Source organism: Lutjanus erythropterus, chromosome 18, assembly GCF_056507025.1.
Source record: "Lutjanus erythropterus isolate fLutEry1 chromosome 18, fLutEry1.hap2, whole genome shotgun sequence".
NCBI classification, from domain to species: Eukaryota; Metazoa; Chordata; class Actinopteri; order Lutjaniformes; family Lutjanidae; genus Lutjanus; species Lutjanus erythropterus.
Genome location: NC_139334.1, coordinates 22,158,203 through 22,175,415, shown reverse-complemented (window position 1 = coordinate 22,175,415; position 17,213 = coordinate 22,158,203). Strand labels below are relative to the sequence as shown.

Here is a 17,213-nt window from a genome sequence, read left to right as displayed (position 1 = left end):
TGCACACTGTAAAAAGAAACCAAGATAAATAACAGGGATTATTGTGGTCATATTGTGGTGATAATCCTCGTGCCACGGTTGGACCGGTGTAAATCACGGGGGTGGGCCGGATCAACGACGCTCGGTCAGCTCGGTCTCTCTCGGCCGGTCGAGGGCGACGAGGAAACAAACCGGATGAATAATCCACCGTGTCGACGGTCACATGTCGTGCAGCGGGCTCCTGAATGATTTAAAGCATTTTACATCATCAGCCTCACCCTCCCACCTCCCCTCCTCCCCTCCTCCTCCCGCGCTGGATGCACCGAGCAGCCCGGACTGGAGGAGATGCTGCTGCTGCTGCTGCTGCTGATGGTGGTGACCGACTGCAGCATCCGACATGGGCATCCTTTAATCCGGCCGTGCCACAGTGAGTGTTTTTCCACCACTTTCCCCCCTCTTCCCCTCTCATCCTCTCGTTATCTCCAACTAGATCACCCCATCCACCCCTCACCTCCCTCACTCCTCTTCCTCCTCCCTTTTTTTTTGTGTTGTCTTCCTTTGTGCAGTTCTGTTTTTTTCATGAGCGATGGCGCATAACGCGGCCGAAGCCGTGCGTCCTCTCATAAGAGGCGATGTTTGGTGATATACTGGTCCCTTCCTTCCCGCATGTGTGCGCCTCACCTTAACGGTGTTTGCGTGACAAAGAGAAAAGGAGGAGAGAGTTTAGGGCGGGTGTCGCTGCTCCCACCGGACTGGAGCTGCAGCAGGGCTCCGTTTGGAGGGTCGAGAGGAGCGCAGGACGAGACAGAGGGGCGGCTGGGACTCAACTGGAAGAGGGTGGGACGTTTAATTAACTGTTTTTACAGGTGAGAGCATGTAGTTATTGATTATACGAGCTGTGTTTAGGTGTGTCAGAGGGAGAGGAGGGAAACAAAGGTGTCATAGTCAAACTTATTGCCTTTATGCTCAGAAAAGGAGACAGGGTTTCTCTGCTGATATCAGTCATCATGTTACTCTAAATCTAAATCTATCTATCTATCTATCTATCTATCTATCTATCTATCTATCTGTCGGGCTTGGGGAGTAACAATTACATGGGATTAGGTAATTAGTATACACAAAGGTAACTGTAATCTACCACAGTTACAGAAAAAGGACGTAATCAGATTACAAATACTTAAATAGATACATTTTTTTAAAAAGATATTTAGAAGAAAGACCAACCGCTAACATTAGCTACACAGACAAATTGCTTTTGTTAGCTACACAGAGCAACCGCTAACATATGTTGTGATATGGCAACAGTGTTGCTTTTTCCTGGTTTTAAATGCTGCATTTCAGTAAAGTGATGTAATTTTCTGAATCTGTTGTAGCTGTTCTTTTATTTGTCTTTACCAGCTTAGTCAGTATATCCATATTACTGATGATTACTATCAAAAAATCTCATTGTCTTAATATAACTATATTGTCACAATATTGATAAATATCAATACTGAAGCATTTGGTCAAATTTTTCATATTAGGGCTGCGGCTAATGATTATTTTCATTATTGCTTAATCTGTTGATTATTTTTGGATTAACCAGGTAGTTGTTTGGCCCATAAATTGTCAGAAAATGATGAAAAATGCTCAGGGTGATGTCTCCAGATGTCTTGTTTTAAAGGAAAGCCCAATTGCTAACGTTAGCTTAGCAGAAATCCAGTTAGCTAGCTAACCTGTCAATACTCAATAATTTCACCGTATTGGGTCCTGAGATAATTCAAAAGTAATTTATGGTAAATGTAATCCATTACAGTTACAGAAAAAAATGTAATCAGATTACATATACTCAAAATAGCAAAATGGTATTATTAGCAGTATTATAGTTTAGGAAAAAGAAAAAAACATTTACAGGAAAGACCAACCGCTAACATTAGCTACACAGACAGAAGCAATAAACCTAACAACAAAAACTACTAACTGTATTGGAATGCATTTTCAAAGGAGCCATCCCAACAACACTATCTATCTATCTATCTATCTATCTATCTATCTATCTATCTATCTATCTATCTATCTATCTGACTGGGGCAGCATCCTGTGCTGCTGGCTGCATGTGTGTGTCTCTGTGTGAGGACAAGTCCACTCAGACACTGAAAGCCTCAAGCTGTGGAACTGGGCTAATCCCTAATGACATGGCCACATCTCTCCCTCCCCTCTCTGTATCTCTCTGTCTCTATCTGCCATAAGGTCTCGTCCCTTTTTTTTCCCCCTCCGTCTTAATTCTTTATTTCTCCTCCCTCATACTCAGTTGTGGTGACGTGCTGTCCGTGGTGCTGAAAACAGTCATCAGCAGGTCGGCTTGCTAATATGCTTGATGGCCCTGTCAGTGCTCAACAGGTGCCTATTACTTACTATAAAAGAGAGCTGCATTGAAACAGAGAACAGAGAAAGTTGATTTTAATTCTAATTGATTTATGCCTGGAAGGAGGCTGTGTTTGCATGTGGGAGCTGTGGCTTTTGTTTGAAAATGCCATATTCACAGAAAGTGATTAAACTGACAGCATGGAATTAAAACAAGTGATAGTGTCATGGCTTTTATTCATAAGGTTAACGGATGCCTATATGGTCTTGATCCAGTGTGCTTTGATAAGATCAACAGCTGATTGTTTAACACTTACTTGTTGAGTTGACTGAAAGTCTGTGCCTGGGTTGCAGCAGGGTGGACGTAACATAAGGATGGTAACACAACCATCCAGCAAATCCATACAAACCAGGCATACAGTTTAATGAACAGGAAGGCAAAAGAAGTTCTAGCTAGGGGTCAACTGATACCGATTATTAGTAATCAAGGAAACCAATACTGTATTTGAAACAGTAAAAATGAAAATCTTTGTGTAACCAATCAGAAAGTGTTATGGGCGGGACATTGAGTGAGACCACAGAATGGTGAGAGAGACGACTGCATCAGAGGCAAAGTAGCACATTTTATCTTATCTGCAGTCTGATTAAAAAACAAACAAACCACAGGTTCTGATATATTTTGCTGAATATTGGATCAGATGATCTGTCAACCCCTTGTTCTAGCCAAAACAATGGATGCCAAACAGAAAGAAGACAAACATGATGATAATGATGATGATGCAGAGGGTGAAAACAACAACAATAAGAAGCAGAACCAGAAGATTATATAACTGACCAATTTAGCAACTGTTTGTCCTCCTGCATATCCCTCACACACAACCACACACACTCACACACACACACACACGCACACACACACACACACACACACACACACACACACACACACACACACACACACACACACACACACACACACAGAGCCCCCCAAGACATCCAGGTCTCACATCAGAGGACTCAGAGTCACATGTCGGGCCACGCCACTGGAGCAGCTTGAGGTGCAGTGACTTGCACCTCGTGTTTTTTGTTTTGTTTTGTTTTGTTTGTTTGTTATAAACTGTCTGAGTAGATTCACTTTGAGGAGGTGTTGTTCATGTGATTCAGTGGTTCTGAATTAAAAGGAAACAACATTTTCTTCTTATTATTATTTTCTGGGTATTTGCTACTTTTATTAGGTAGAGATAGTACAGAGGTGACAGGAAGTCAGGGCGAAAGATCAACACGGTCAACAACACAAACAAGGAACAGAACAAAGGTCCTCAGCCGGATTCGATCTAGGGAGCGGTCGTGTCATAACCCTTAAGCCCTGTGGGCGTCCCTAAACAATACAGTCTAAAGTATTTATTTTTTAAAACACTTTACAACACATATAGAAACTAAAGATGTTCTTTCAAAGTAGGAATACGATTAGTAAGATGAGTACACATTTTATAAAGGAATAGATAGGGATGGGTATCGAGAACCGGTACTAAAGCAGTTCCTGACTGGCCAGTACCAAAACATTGATAAGTTCCTGGACAAACAATACTGCTGTTGGTATTTATATAACATTACATAAACAGCTGACAGGGCAAAATCCTCTCTCTTTCTGTCTTGAAATGCAGCTAAATGCAGCAACTCAGGAAACAAATTAACTTGTTACTTTAGCAAAGCAATTCTGCAATATCTATTTAACATTTTCCAACATAACATTAACATTAGCCCAAATAAACTATCTGGTCATACCAGACCGAGGTTATAGAAGCAAAGTTCCTGAGTGCACTGAATGGAGCAAGGGTGTGTTTTAGTGCTTTGTAAAACAATGCAAGTGTTATTTCGAAGGTTATTAGGTTTCTGTTATTTATTCAGGTGATAATAGGTTCATCCCTAAAAGAGAGCTCTCTCACATCGCCACACTGTTTCCATATTGTCATTTGTTATTATAAAAATATCCATTAAAGACACTTTAAGTCACAATTCAAAATAGTGAAGAGAAAGCTCAAAATGCAGAGTAACTGTCTAAGTGCAGAGTTTATGAAATGTTACTGCTCTCACATTCGTCTTTATTAGAGATAATGGAAGCTGAGTGAATGCTTGTTGTGTGTGGGTGTGTGTCTGTGTGTGCAGGTGTGTGTTTCTGTGTTTATTGCAAGACAGGCACGCGAGAATTGATTTTTTTTTTTTTGATACTTTTAAATATTTAACATTTAGTGATGTCATTACAAATCTTTAACTGTAAAATATAGGTGTGACTCATGCAGCAGAAACACACACACATACACACACAATCACAAAACCATAAGCCTTTATATTTATGAATGGCTGACTGGCCCCCACTACCCTTTCTCCATCAGATGCAGCTCAGCACTGACGTCAGTGAACCTGCCTGCGCATAAAGGCTAATATAATCAGGACCTCACGCACACACACACATGCACACACACATTGTCTCTTTGTTTGTCTCTCTCAGCAGCACACACACACACACACACACACCTCTGGTTATTGGTGCAACAGGCACTAAAACGAGAGAAAAGAGCAGGAAAGACAAAGAAAAGGGACAGACAGATAGAGAGAGAGACAGAAAGAGGCTGGAGGGCTGGTGTGTGTGTGTGTGTGTGTGTGTGTGTGTGTGTGTGTGTGTGTGTGGGCAGCCCTGATCATTATCAGTAATCTGATCTCTGTTATAAATGAGTGACTGTGGCGTCTTCCCCACAGGTGTATCAGAGGGTTTAATATACGTACCTTTTTGTGCTTTTTAGGTTCATCTCTTGTGAATTCAAGTGCTCTCCAAACAGGATGCACCAATCCTCACTTTATTATATCGATACTCTGTCATCTGCTGTCATCTTTTCTTTTTAAAGGTTATTTTTCATGTCATAGTAATCCTGGAGAGACAGGAAATGTCGCAAAAGAGAGCTGGGAACGTTTTGGCCAGCTGGGAATCAAACGGGAGACGTGTCGCCCAGGGCATTTTTACGCCCATGTCATAAGCTGTTGTGTCTAAGACACAATAAATCTTTCAAAAGAGCTGATTATAATGGTTGGATAATACCCAGGGGTGAAAGCAGATTGAAGTTCTTGCTCATACTACTACTTTAACCTTCATACTGTTTTCCCACCGCCCCCAGCTTCTTGCATCCCTGAACACATTCAATTTCTTACCGACTTTATGGTGTAGAAAGAACATCATGTATAGCAAAAGATTTATTAAGTGGTCTAAGTGCCACAGAATCATTTGTGAATGTTGACAAAACTTTCAAAAATCATGCCAGATCTGTTTTTTTTTAATTAGTGGAAAATTGCAACTGCATTAATCAACAGTGGTTTACAAGTCTCTGTCTTTTTTATTTTCAGAACATTGGGCACATAAATGAAGGAAGAGATGATGATGCATAAAATGTCTCAAAATGTCCTTATGTATAATGTCTGAGCATTTTTTTTTCATCAAGGCAAAAACACTTTGGCGCTGGTTTAGTCATGAATAACATCTAAAGTACGAGAACAATAAATTAAACGCACCCTTTTAGGCACTGTGTGCGTTTTGGAAGTAAGGATGGACACAAGCAGTTTCATAAAACCAGAGTTAGAGAGTGACCGAAGGAAGTTGCACGTCTTTTTTGTAGTTGTTTTTTTTTTTTTACTGAGCTTTTCAGTTGATAAACAACATAATCCAGCATAATACAACACATTACTGTAAGTCAAAGAAAAACAAATAACAAAGCAAACACAACAGATCTTGCTGCTAGACAATCTAAAAGTAAATAAATAAACAAACAGAAAATAAATAAATATACAAAAAGAGAATAAAAAGAGGGTACAAAGCACTTTTACAAATAAAAAAGTAGGCATATTTTAAATCCTTTGTTTCTTTCTTTATGCAAATTAAAAAATTAGACCAGACTTCATAAAACTTCCCTTTGTAATTATTGGTCTTTGCTGTTAATGATTTAAAATCCTGTCACCAGCTTTAACCGTTCATCAAAAAAGGTTTTGTCTGACTCTTTCAAAGGTGGCGAACAATCCTTGAAGCACCACGAAATCCTGCTAGTCAAAGTTTTGTTTGGAGACTTTGTGCGGTAGAAGAGACCCGTCCTCTGAATATAACCGAACATCATGAAACATCACAGCGTATTGTGTTTGTCATTTTACTTGGTAGAGTTTTGCAACTAATGCCTGCCAAAAACTGCAGTCTCGATGTCAGTTGCAGCAAAAGCCAGCAGTGACTAAGCTATTGTGAGGTTCTCTCCAGCATGGATTAAAAACCCACAGTTGATTTAAATTTTTAAGAAAACTGTTTATGTTGATGGGATGTAATAGTGACAGGTTGTTGAATGTGGGGTTTTTGCAGGCAGCTGCTGTCGCCGTTTCCCTGTATTGTGTATCTGCACCAAGTCTTTTAGTTGTACAGAGTACTCTACCGTGTCAGCCTATTTTTCACCCCTGATAATACCTGTAATTTGTTTCATAACAACAACCAAATCTGTTTTACTGTACGTTTGCCTTAATTTTCAAAAGCCATCATTTTAAAAAGCACTACAACAGCAGACAGAGACATTCTGTTGCATTTACAAACACAGTCAATCATTCTGCAGCTGGAGAAACTAGTTCCAATCTGTAAAACCGTCTGAGAAGAAATTATTGCAGGCCTCCAAGGCTTTACCCCAATTATCCGCCGTGATAGGTCTCCTTCCCCTCATTTCAGTGTCGCCCTTAGTTTAAAGTGGCCTTCAGAAAAGACGGCTAAAGGAGGCAGCGGAAGACTAAGACGGTATTCCTCTTTACCTCCTCCAAAAGAAAAGAAAAGATAGTCCCATTTAACACAGTAATCATAAACTAATATCGAACAAACCTCTCAGGCATGTAGTGTTTAACGTGATCTGTTACTTTTGTCAAGGCGCCAGTAAACTGTGTTTTTAGAAGAGGAAGTAAACCTCCGGTAAAACAAATTCAAACTGTTGTAAACACATAAATAGTCATCAGTATGACAGCAGAAGATACAATTACTGCTGTTATCCTTTCTGTGAGATGACCGTGTAACTTAATCATTAGTTAAAAAGCTCATAAAACTGTTGTTTCTTTCACTGAGATAAAAATGCATTGGTCTGTAATTGTATTATGCTCCACTTTAATGTTTTTTTTTTTAAAGCAGTGGACCCTCTTTAAGAATTGTGTTTAACCTGCAACTCTCACATGTAATTGACATTAGTTACAATGACATTTTCCTTTTCCTATTACACTTTAGACTCACAAAATATGCATTTTTATCCCCATTCAACGTATTTAGAAATGACTTATCTGTTTTGGCATTTTGAGTTGTTAAAATCTCAAAGAAAATGACTCTGATATGAGCAGAAGTGCTTTAATCACAAGATCTGGCTTTATTTACCTCTGTCACTTCGAACATCATTGAATATCAGACAACAAAATATTGATATTATTTATCACACATTATATCACACATACTGTTTATCACACATTAATCCTCACCTGATGACTGCTGGCACCTTTCGCATCCTAGGAGAGAAAATAAGCACATGCATGCGTGGTGCATTCACTGCCAATCTCAGCGTGGTTAGAGTACTGAACAATCTGTAATCAAGTAAAAGTACAATTACTCACATACAAATGACTCAAGTAAAAGGGAAAATGACCTTCCATTTTAATATTATTTGGGGTTTACTGCAATTCTAAAATAAAATTGAAGTTGGTATTACATTAGGTTAACTTCTTTCTAAAATGCACCATTTCAAAAGTCCAACAGACCACTAGCTTCAAGACAAATTAATTGAGTAACATGCAAAAACTGTGCATGAATCAGTTTTGCAGTCTAAATAGCGAGTTGGAACTATAGATGATATATGAAATAGAGTGAAAGCCTTAAGTCTGTTGAGTCTGTTATCCTGAAAACAAAAGCGCATTGCTCAAAAATGCAGTTGGAGTTCAGTGGCTTCCTTCCTTACTGCCTGCCAGACCTCATTATCATATTGCTCAATTTAGACATTAAACATCTACTGCTTCTAAAAGACCATTCAGTGAACGTTTGGCATGAATTTGAACTCTAATTAACTTAAAACAGGCAAGCAATAACGTAAGTTATGGCCCAGAATCGGTCAGAGAACAGGAGTTTTTAGAAGTGGAGATCTCTGTTTTTTCGGATTTAACTGTCATCTTTTTTAGATTTTTGGTATAAAAAGCATCGCCAGGGATTGTCACTGAACGTTGCCTTTTGTTCTGGGTTTTGTTCTGCCATCATCACATCATAGTCAAAAGACAGGAGGTGTTTTTTTGTCCAAGTGGCAGCTTGATATGAAATATCAATCATATTATCTCTGGATGTAGTGAAGATATAAATGGCATATGTTGCTGAGTAAATAGTAGATTACTGGAGTGGAGTAGAGTAGATGTATTGTTAAAAAAAAGGAACATGAAAAGTGCTCATTCCCTGAAAAAAACCCACCCCTGGCTAATCTTTAAAGTCAAAGTTGGATTGGTGGACAAACACTCTTTGTCTGTTTCATCCATTTAGTTGTCATGGTGAAGCACTCCAAGGCCAGCCTCTGAGAGGAACCCGAGAAAAAGAAAAACACAAACAAAGCCAGTCAGAAAGCGACGGGGAGGAAATTCACTTGAGAATGTAGAGAGGGTAACAGGTGAAGGTGAGATCGATGGAAATAAAAAGGACCATCAACTGTCAGCGGACTGTTTGAGCGTTGTGAGGACTGCACACAACAGGCGCTACACTACATCTGCTGGCAAGCAGTGAACAGTAAGCTGACAAACAACTCACTGCGCCGTAGGAGAAGGACTGGGAGGATAGAGACCAGAGAGGAAATGCAGAGGTGGTGAGAGAGTGACTGCAAAGAAATGGATAGGGGAGACTGGGGACAGTTGCAACAGCTTTTGCATTTCTTGTAGTTACTCAGAGGCTATTCGGACAAGACCAACCAATTTTTTATACATTAAACTTATTTCTGTAGGTTTGACAAGACTCGAGTCATAACCATTAGCTGCCTTTAGCTGCATGGCTAACCAAGCTAACGGCAGCTAGTAGGCTAACTGCAGCCAAAGAAAGTTAGAGCACAGAGTACAGCATATGAGCAGTTGTTAGCAGTTACTCTGGTGAAATGCTGCCTCCCATGTGTTTGGAGTCGACTTCTGTTTTGCTCCTTTAACCTTTTATTATCAGCCAGAAACCTATGTCAGGTCACGTAGGAAGGGCTGAGGAAAATGTCATTTTGATGCCAAAACATGCATACTACGGGTGTGAATATATAATGAACGCCACTGGGAAGCTACAGGATCATACAAATACCTCAAAAAAACAATAAGTTATTAACAGTTATTGATTTTTATTTGTTTATGTGTAGAACATAGGCCTGCATCCAGTTTATGTGATGTTACAGATATTAATCAATCTCTCTATATTTCAGTGTGAGGCAGGAACAATGGGACATTAAAATAAACATGTATTTAGTGTACAAAACTGCATCTGTTTTAAAAGCTGATTTTAGTCACACTCCAGTGTGTGAACTATCCTTATACAACTTTATTTAACTCACAATTACTTGTGTATGTTGAAAAAAGCAATACACATTTGTGTTTGGGTGAACTATCCTTTTCTGTCCCCCACATGTTCATGTGTTTTGATATGGCTGTTTAGTTTGCTTGTTGTTGCAACCGCCCCCACCCTGTGAGTCACGACAGAACACCATGTACTACGTAGACACATTGACCTTGACACATGCTTGCTGACTGGAGGAATAAGACTTGTTGCAACCATCCCCTGTTGCAGCCGTTCCCATTCCACCCTACTTGGCTGTACTGGTCTGTGATAGAGATGTCTCTATCGTAAAAGACCAGGATAATATACGTTTTTATGCAGTGATACTATAGAAAGTTCTCTCGGATACAACAGAAGGACAATACTGCCTGCAGCAGAGATGGGGATTAGCAAATCAGATCGATAGAGACAATTCTGTGGGAGGAAAAAGTCTTTTGGCAACCACTGGCGATATTTCCTTTGTCCATTATCTCCGCGCGTCACCAGTATATTTCATAGTGTTGGAGTTCCTCGTCAAAGAATTAGTCAGCAGGATACGCCTGAAGTCTGCAACCAGAATCAATGAGCGAGATTTTAATGCGTATGTGCTCGAGCTACGACTGGGGTTTAGTGTCTGAGCGTGTGGAATGACCCTGTTGTTTTTCAGAGCTTTAGGCCACATAGACAGAGATGTCATCGATATGGCTGGTTAGACAGGGAGCCGGGGGGAGTGACACCGTTGTTTTTATTTATCTTGCAGACTGGAGCCTGCGCTTTAAGCTTCAGGCTCCCACTGTGCTGCATTAGGGCAAGATAGATGGGGATGAGGCAGGCCAAATTGGGAGTGAACCGGGCTTGCTGACAGGTCAGTCATGCAGAGCAATTTGTCTGTAGCCCGGTGCCAGCGTTAACGCTTACCACCCTAGAAACTTTTGACAGATAGAAGAAGAAATGCAGTTTGCTGTCTGTTTGAGGTGTGTCATCCCGATCTGTTTACTCTTATGACTCTGCCGCAAATTTCGAGAGCACATTAATGTGTTTCAGCACATTAACGCATCAGACTATGAGCCAGTCAGTCAGTAAATGAGCAAACTGGTCAGACAGCCAGCTGAGTGAAGCAGAGGGGCGTCCCTGTTTGTGTTCATGTTTGTCTATGACCAGTTCCAATAGTGTCGATCAACACATTAGACCAAATGACAACATTTTGGATAGCGTGCAGTCAGTCGTTAATTTGTTTATACCAAATGTAGACTTTGGACCCATTTTTTAAAATGTTTTCCTTCATTGCTTAAGAATTTCTGACCAGTATCATCGACTGGCACATTGATTATTTGACCTGCAGAGTCTCTCTTTTAACATATTCCACGTTCCAAGTCCAAGTCTGCTATTATTTTCTCAGTTTGGCTTACGTTCGATTTAATTAAGTAAACCAGTACACTCACAAGTCCAGGAGGTAAGGAAAATGGTGAATCAGGGTTTATTAGAATATTTTAACAGCATGGTAGGTGATTCTTATCCAAGAGTTGCAACACGACTCGATGGGATATTCCCATTAACGGGGACACTGGGAGCAAATCTAACATTTTTTACTTTTTCCTTCACAGACTTTATGAAATACACTAGACATCAAGACTATAATATTAAATTTAATGCAAGAAGTCTGATTGTAACAGCGGTTGGGGGCAGTTGTAACACTGAAAAAATAGGTCATATTAAAGGCACACATCAAAGTAATCATACTACTGCTGTAATGTTTTTTTTTGCGCATGGTTCAAATTCTTCTAGATGTCGGCATCATATAGATTCAAAAGTCTGTTTCTGTTTATGCATTAGGCAACTGTTCTAATGGTAACTAGATGCTAAGTGTTGGAAGTAATTTTACATTTAAATTTAGTGAAATATTTTCATGTCAACACAGACCACAAAGGTGGATACATTTGGGGGCAGTTGTAACACAGTACTACATTTAGCCCTCATCTTGCATTTGTGATTACATATCACATGCTAGCTAGCAACACCTATATTAGCATAGTTTGTTCATCGTAATTTTTAGTCAATAATGCAGAGATAAAATTGATGTCAGGTTTAAGTCACAGTCATCTAAACTTTAGACTGCAGAAGAGAAATACTAGATATCCCAAAAATTACTCACACACCACAAAACTACTGCAGATGCTGGACAAGCCTTCTGAGCACGTGCAGAGTTAGTGTCATCACTCTTGCGTGTTTCTGATTGGAGAAATTGAGTGTGTGACACTTTGCCTCTGTTACAAACCCCCCCCCCCCCGTACTCCCCTACTTAAAGCTTGTTTCCATCCAAATTCTCAGACTTTCATCTTAGTGCCATACCTTTTATGACGTTAGAGCATAACACCAACTCATAATTTCCTGGTTTACTGGCGCCTTGCATAGCCATGGCTTTACAACTTCCTGGTTTAGTGTTTGGTGAATGGCTGCATCTTTGCCCCCACGAGCCTCATCATTCAACAAAGGAGCTACATTGCTTCTGTTCCTCCATCTGTTTGAAACAAACAGTGGATTAGTGGCCACAGATGAGCAGGAAATTAAATAAAAGCATGTGAATAAGACAGACATGGCTGGATTAGGACCTGAATCTCAAAGGGCCCATGACATCAGGGTTCTAGTGTGTTTCATTAAACACTGTCTATGATCACAGTAACACACATTGTTACAACTACCTTTAAAAACTCCATGTGTAATACCTCTTTTGATGCCATGGCAAAAAGAAAAATACATCCTAGGCACACAAAATAGTTTTTTTTCTTCTTCTGCACTGACACTGAACACTGTCTGGTTTTGCTGCGAGCCAAATTTCAGGCTGGGCAATAAAGACTGAACTTTTAATACTATAATTAACTGATATTGTACCATTTAATAACATGTCTTGAAGTAGTAATGAAGTATCAATACTTTTGACAATCTTAATGTGCAAAAGGAGTTAAATAATGGATTTGGATCTCTGTAAAATAAGCCTGTTTATCTGCTCTTCCTGAAGCTCTTATCACTCAATAAACCAATCACGGCTCTCCAGAGGAACATGGGGCGTGAGTTAATCTCTTACTGTAATCACTGTTTTCTTTCCTTTTGCACACGAAGAGGGCGTGCCGGCATCGTGGGACCGCGGGTGCGCGCCCAAGACACTCTGGTTGTATTAGATGGTATAGATAGTTTGACACGAGTAAATCAAACAAAGAATCTATCAGCGAATTACCGAGCCAGTCAGGCAGTCTGCTCGGCGAAACTGATGGGAACATCACAGATCTTATTTAAAAATCAGTCTCTCAGCAGCGTAGACAGACAGGGATACGTGGACTGTGACGGATGAGTCAGGCAATGAAATCAACCCGGCAGGCGGTAATTTCTCTTTTGTGTCAAATGAGGAATCAGATTCATTAGGCCTGTCAGGTCGGGATACTGTGGCCAGTCAGCCAAGGCACCGAATCAGCCAGACGGTCGCCAAAGTCAGCCAAGCAGAGGAAAATGTATTTAGGATTCTACTGTACGTCTCCACTTTATATCCAGCCAATTACTGCTGATATCTGTAAGACTCTTCAGCTGGACTTAGTATCTTAATAGATGATTTTCTGTGTTGCAAAGATGTTGCCTTAGAAGAAATGACCAAAGTTATTATCCAATATTATTATCTATGAAATAAAAAAGGGGGACAGTTCCAATTTCTTGTATTTTGACCACAGTAACTGTTGTACTGTAATAAACTATAGTACAGACTGAATGATAAAATTCTGTACTAAGTAGGGATGTTAATTATTAATCAGTAATAAATTAATTTGCCTTAAGAAATTAACTAATAAAAAAAATTTAAATAATGATTTTATAATTTTTCGACTGCTCTGTTTTATTCTACCATTGACATCTGACCAGTGGTGGATTTATTGTTCCAGTTTTTGGTTTAGATTATGATTAAAGAATGACCACTACTAGACCACGTAAATTAAAAACTAATTTTCCAGCATGTAGAGCAGCCTGTATGGCACTGGATTGTGTTTTCTCTGCTGGAAGGGCACCCCAGAGGGCACTTCATGTTTTGTCCACTGGAGGTGGATCCAGGAGAGGCCTTTTATGTCAGGTGCATTTGCCCATCCTGCCCCCGACTTGAGTTCACCAGTACAGCTGACTTCTCACTCTTCTTAGTCGGCCACCAGGGACCACATGTGATCAACAAGTGCTTCAGTTTGACATATTGTTTCAGCAAAGGAACTGTTAATGTTGGTGCTGCACATCTCCGCTGGTTGCATCTGGCAGTTGTGGTGGCATTGCAGTAGGTGCTTCACCTTCTGTTAGCCTGGCGGAGATCTGCACTCTACTTATTTAAGTTTGTTTTTCACAAATTAATGGATATAATGTGCCACTGGAATTGTTTAAACTTAAAACTGAGAAAAAGATTAATTTTCATTTTGTATCTCATTGGCCAAATTATTAATGATTAATTGGTTATCGTGTTCAACTATCAGTTAGTACTGAGCAACTTTGCAAACCATGTCAGAAGATCACAGTTTAAAGTACTGTGGTCTTCTCCTTCCTCTCCTATCTTTAATAATAAATAGTACACTATATTTAGATAAAACACCTCAAAAACATTGTTTGGAATAAAGAAATTGTCAGGCTCTGTAATCACACCTTTACCTTTCCTCCTCTATCTCCTTCACTCTTGTTCCTTTCCAGTCTTCTTCAACACAGTTATAAACAGAGACTTTTCTAGGGACAGCTCCAGCCAGTGACAGGTCCCCCCAGAACAGAAACTGTTCCCACAGAACCAGACTATATTTAACAATAAGGCCTACCAAAATGGAAGTAGCTGTGATTTAGTCTTGCACTTCCAGACAATCTCATCGCATACCGAGTCCTCGGTCTCCATTGAGCGAAGCATTGAAAGACGGACTTGTGATTGTGATTTGCACTGATGTCCTATTAGTCATACTGATTGATAGCTATGCATTATTGTGTTCAAGTTATTAGACTGTAGACTGCATGGTGCTCTAAGCACTGCTGTGTAATGCTCCAGAGGCAGGCCTCATCAATCTTAACACCGAGAGGCACCGAAGTAGAGCTGTGCACACAAACATGAATTATGCACATTCATTTTTCCTTTTTTACACGAGCAGATCTATCTATCTATCCATTTATCTATTGCACCTTTTTCCAAATGCGATGTGATAAAATATCTGTGAGACTGAGTGAGTGATCGAGAAACTGTGACACTGAGAGAAAAAGAAGAAAACAAATTCACAATGTAAGACAAATTTCCCTGACTCGGGTGTTTTACTTAACGGTGATGAGTTAGCTGTTTCCTGTTCTGTCTGTGGGCCATCAGAATGAGGGCCAGGGCCGGTTGCCAGGTTGGGTTTATATAGGGGCCAGGGCCACGCGACGCGGGCCGGTTGCCAGGCCGGTTTTGAGTGAGTCAGAAGGGCTCTCAGCCTTATTAAGCCAATGCAGCTCTTACTGTAAAGGCAATGAGAGCTCAATCAGGTTATTCATCCAGTAATTCAGACGCGGGCAGGGGCGGACACAGAGACAGGCTTAGTCACGGCTGATTAGACACGAGGATGGATGTTCTGACAGCTCTCTTATCTGGAGAGGAAGAGTGCTAATGCTAAGATGCTAGAGGTGCTGGTGATGATTATAATGACAGGAATTCAACTATTGATCTTTAAACGGCAGCACTCTGCAGAGCGGATAATGCCTGTTTGTTTAGTGCTATAATACTGAAGAAAGATCTTCTGTTGCACTGCCTGTTGGTGTGAAACAGGGCTGCTATAAACACATCGGCTCACATGCTGGGAGATGACAGTAATTTTTCAAATCTTCCTCTTACTCACAGTTTTATTTAGCTGTGTGTTTTTCTCTCTTCATGGTATTTTGCTCACATTTCCAGTGGCTCTTTTTCCAAATGGAAAAAAGCAATATGACTAATTTCAAGGCTCGATGTTTAAATGAATATAAAATATATTTCAACGCACCCACACTATATTAAATAATTCAGCAGCTAACGTCGCCACTGGCGCTTTAGTTTGTGCTCGGTACAAAGGCTGAGACAAGCAGCATTGTGTCTGTCTTCCTCTGTGAAAGAATGGTGCACCATGCAGATGTTACCATTGGAGAAGTGCCATCTGCCGCTGCACACACTGTGTGTAATATAATGAATTATTATCACTGAAATAAGTTTGATTGTCAGTTTTTATTTTGAGAGGACTGTACTCATCGATGTGTATCCAGGTAGTCATGCAACATGAAAAAGAAAGCTTAAAGGCAAACTATGCAGGATATTCCTAAAAATAAATAAATAATGCATATAAAAATAATCCCTCTCAGTCACCAACAACCCACCAGAGGTGCGTTGGCAGCGCTGGCATCTGCAGAGACCCCACCTTCTACTTGTACCTTATTATTTTCTCATAACTTTGCTGTGCTCAGGATTGGTATTTGATGTCCTGGGAATGAGACTCAACAATCAGCTCTCTTTCTGTTACGTTTACAAACAGCGACTGACAAACCCTTCTTATTCTACCTTTAAAGAAAGATTTTATCCTTTTAGGAAATACCATTATTTGCTTTCTTGTGGAGCGTTGGATGATAAGATGGATACCTTTCACCTTACTAAGAAATATGAAATTCACAAGCTGTGATTTTATGGGATTTTGTGAATGGAAAATGCTACTTTGCACCATGATCATAGCGTTCATCATACTGTTAGTGAAAGCCATGAGAAACTCAGATGTCATACTGCTGTCTTCCAGATTGCAAGTTGCATAAACATAGGTACTCTGACAAATTGTTAACCTGATTGAGCAATGAATAGGGAAAATCTGGAGGGACATTGAGTCATATTTCAAGCTAAAAAGCATATTTGATAACCCATTAGCTACAATGAGACAGCAGCTAAAGTAAGCATTCAGCCACTTCCTAACTAACATAATTTGATTGTGTTACATGATTGGATAGGTAACACATAGATTAATTCTTATACAAACACATCTTGGACACATTTATTTAAGCATGGAAGAAAAATGCACTGGATGTAATCAAGCTTGCAGTGTAATGTTGCTGTCTCCTGACCTCAGAAAAGTCAATTGCTTTATGTGACATTTTGCTCACTTGCACACCAATATCCCCTCAGATTTTCACTATTCATTGTCTTTTCAGTGACTGATCAGTCAGGAACAGGTGAAAGATTCTCTACATTTCTATAACTTGTGATCTGGAACACAGCAGAACAACATTTGAGGTTCCTACCCTGAGTATGACATCAGAGAAGAACAGCTGCCAT

General features: G+C 40.0%; 1 protein-coding gene across 1 annotated transcript in view; it reads left to right on the top strand.

Moving 5' to 3' along the window:
• The first annotated feature begins 295 nt into the window (after positions 1–295).
• slc7a14a (solute carrier family 7 member 14a) overlaps positions 296–17,213 on the top strand; it is a 38,904-nt gene continuing 21,986 nt past the window's right edge. Inside the window, exon 1 of the mRNA XM_084742121.1 lies at positions 296–406. The gene's annotated coding sequence lies outside the window, so the exon portion shown is untranslated. The remainder of the gene's footprint in view (positions 407–17,213) is intronic.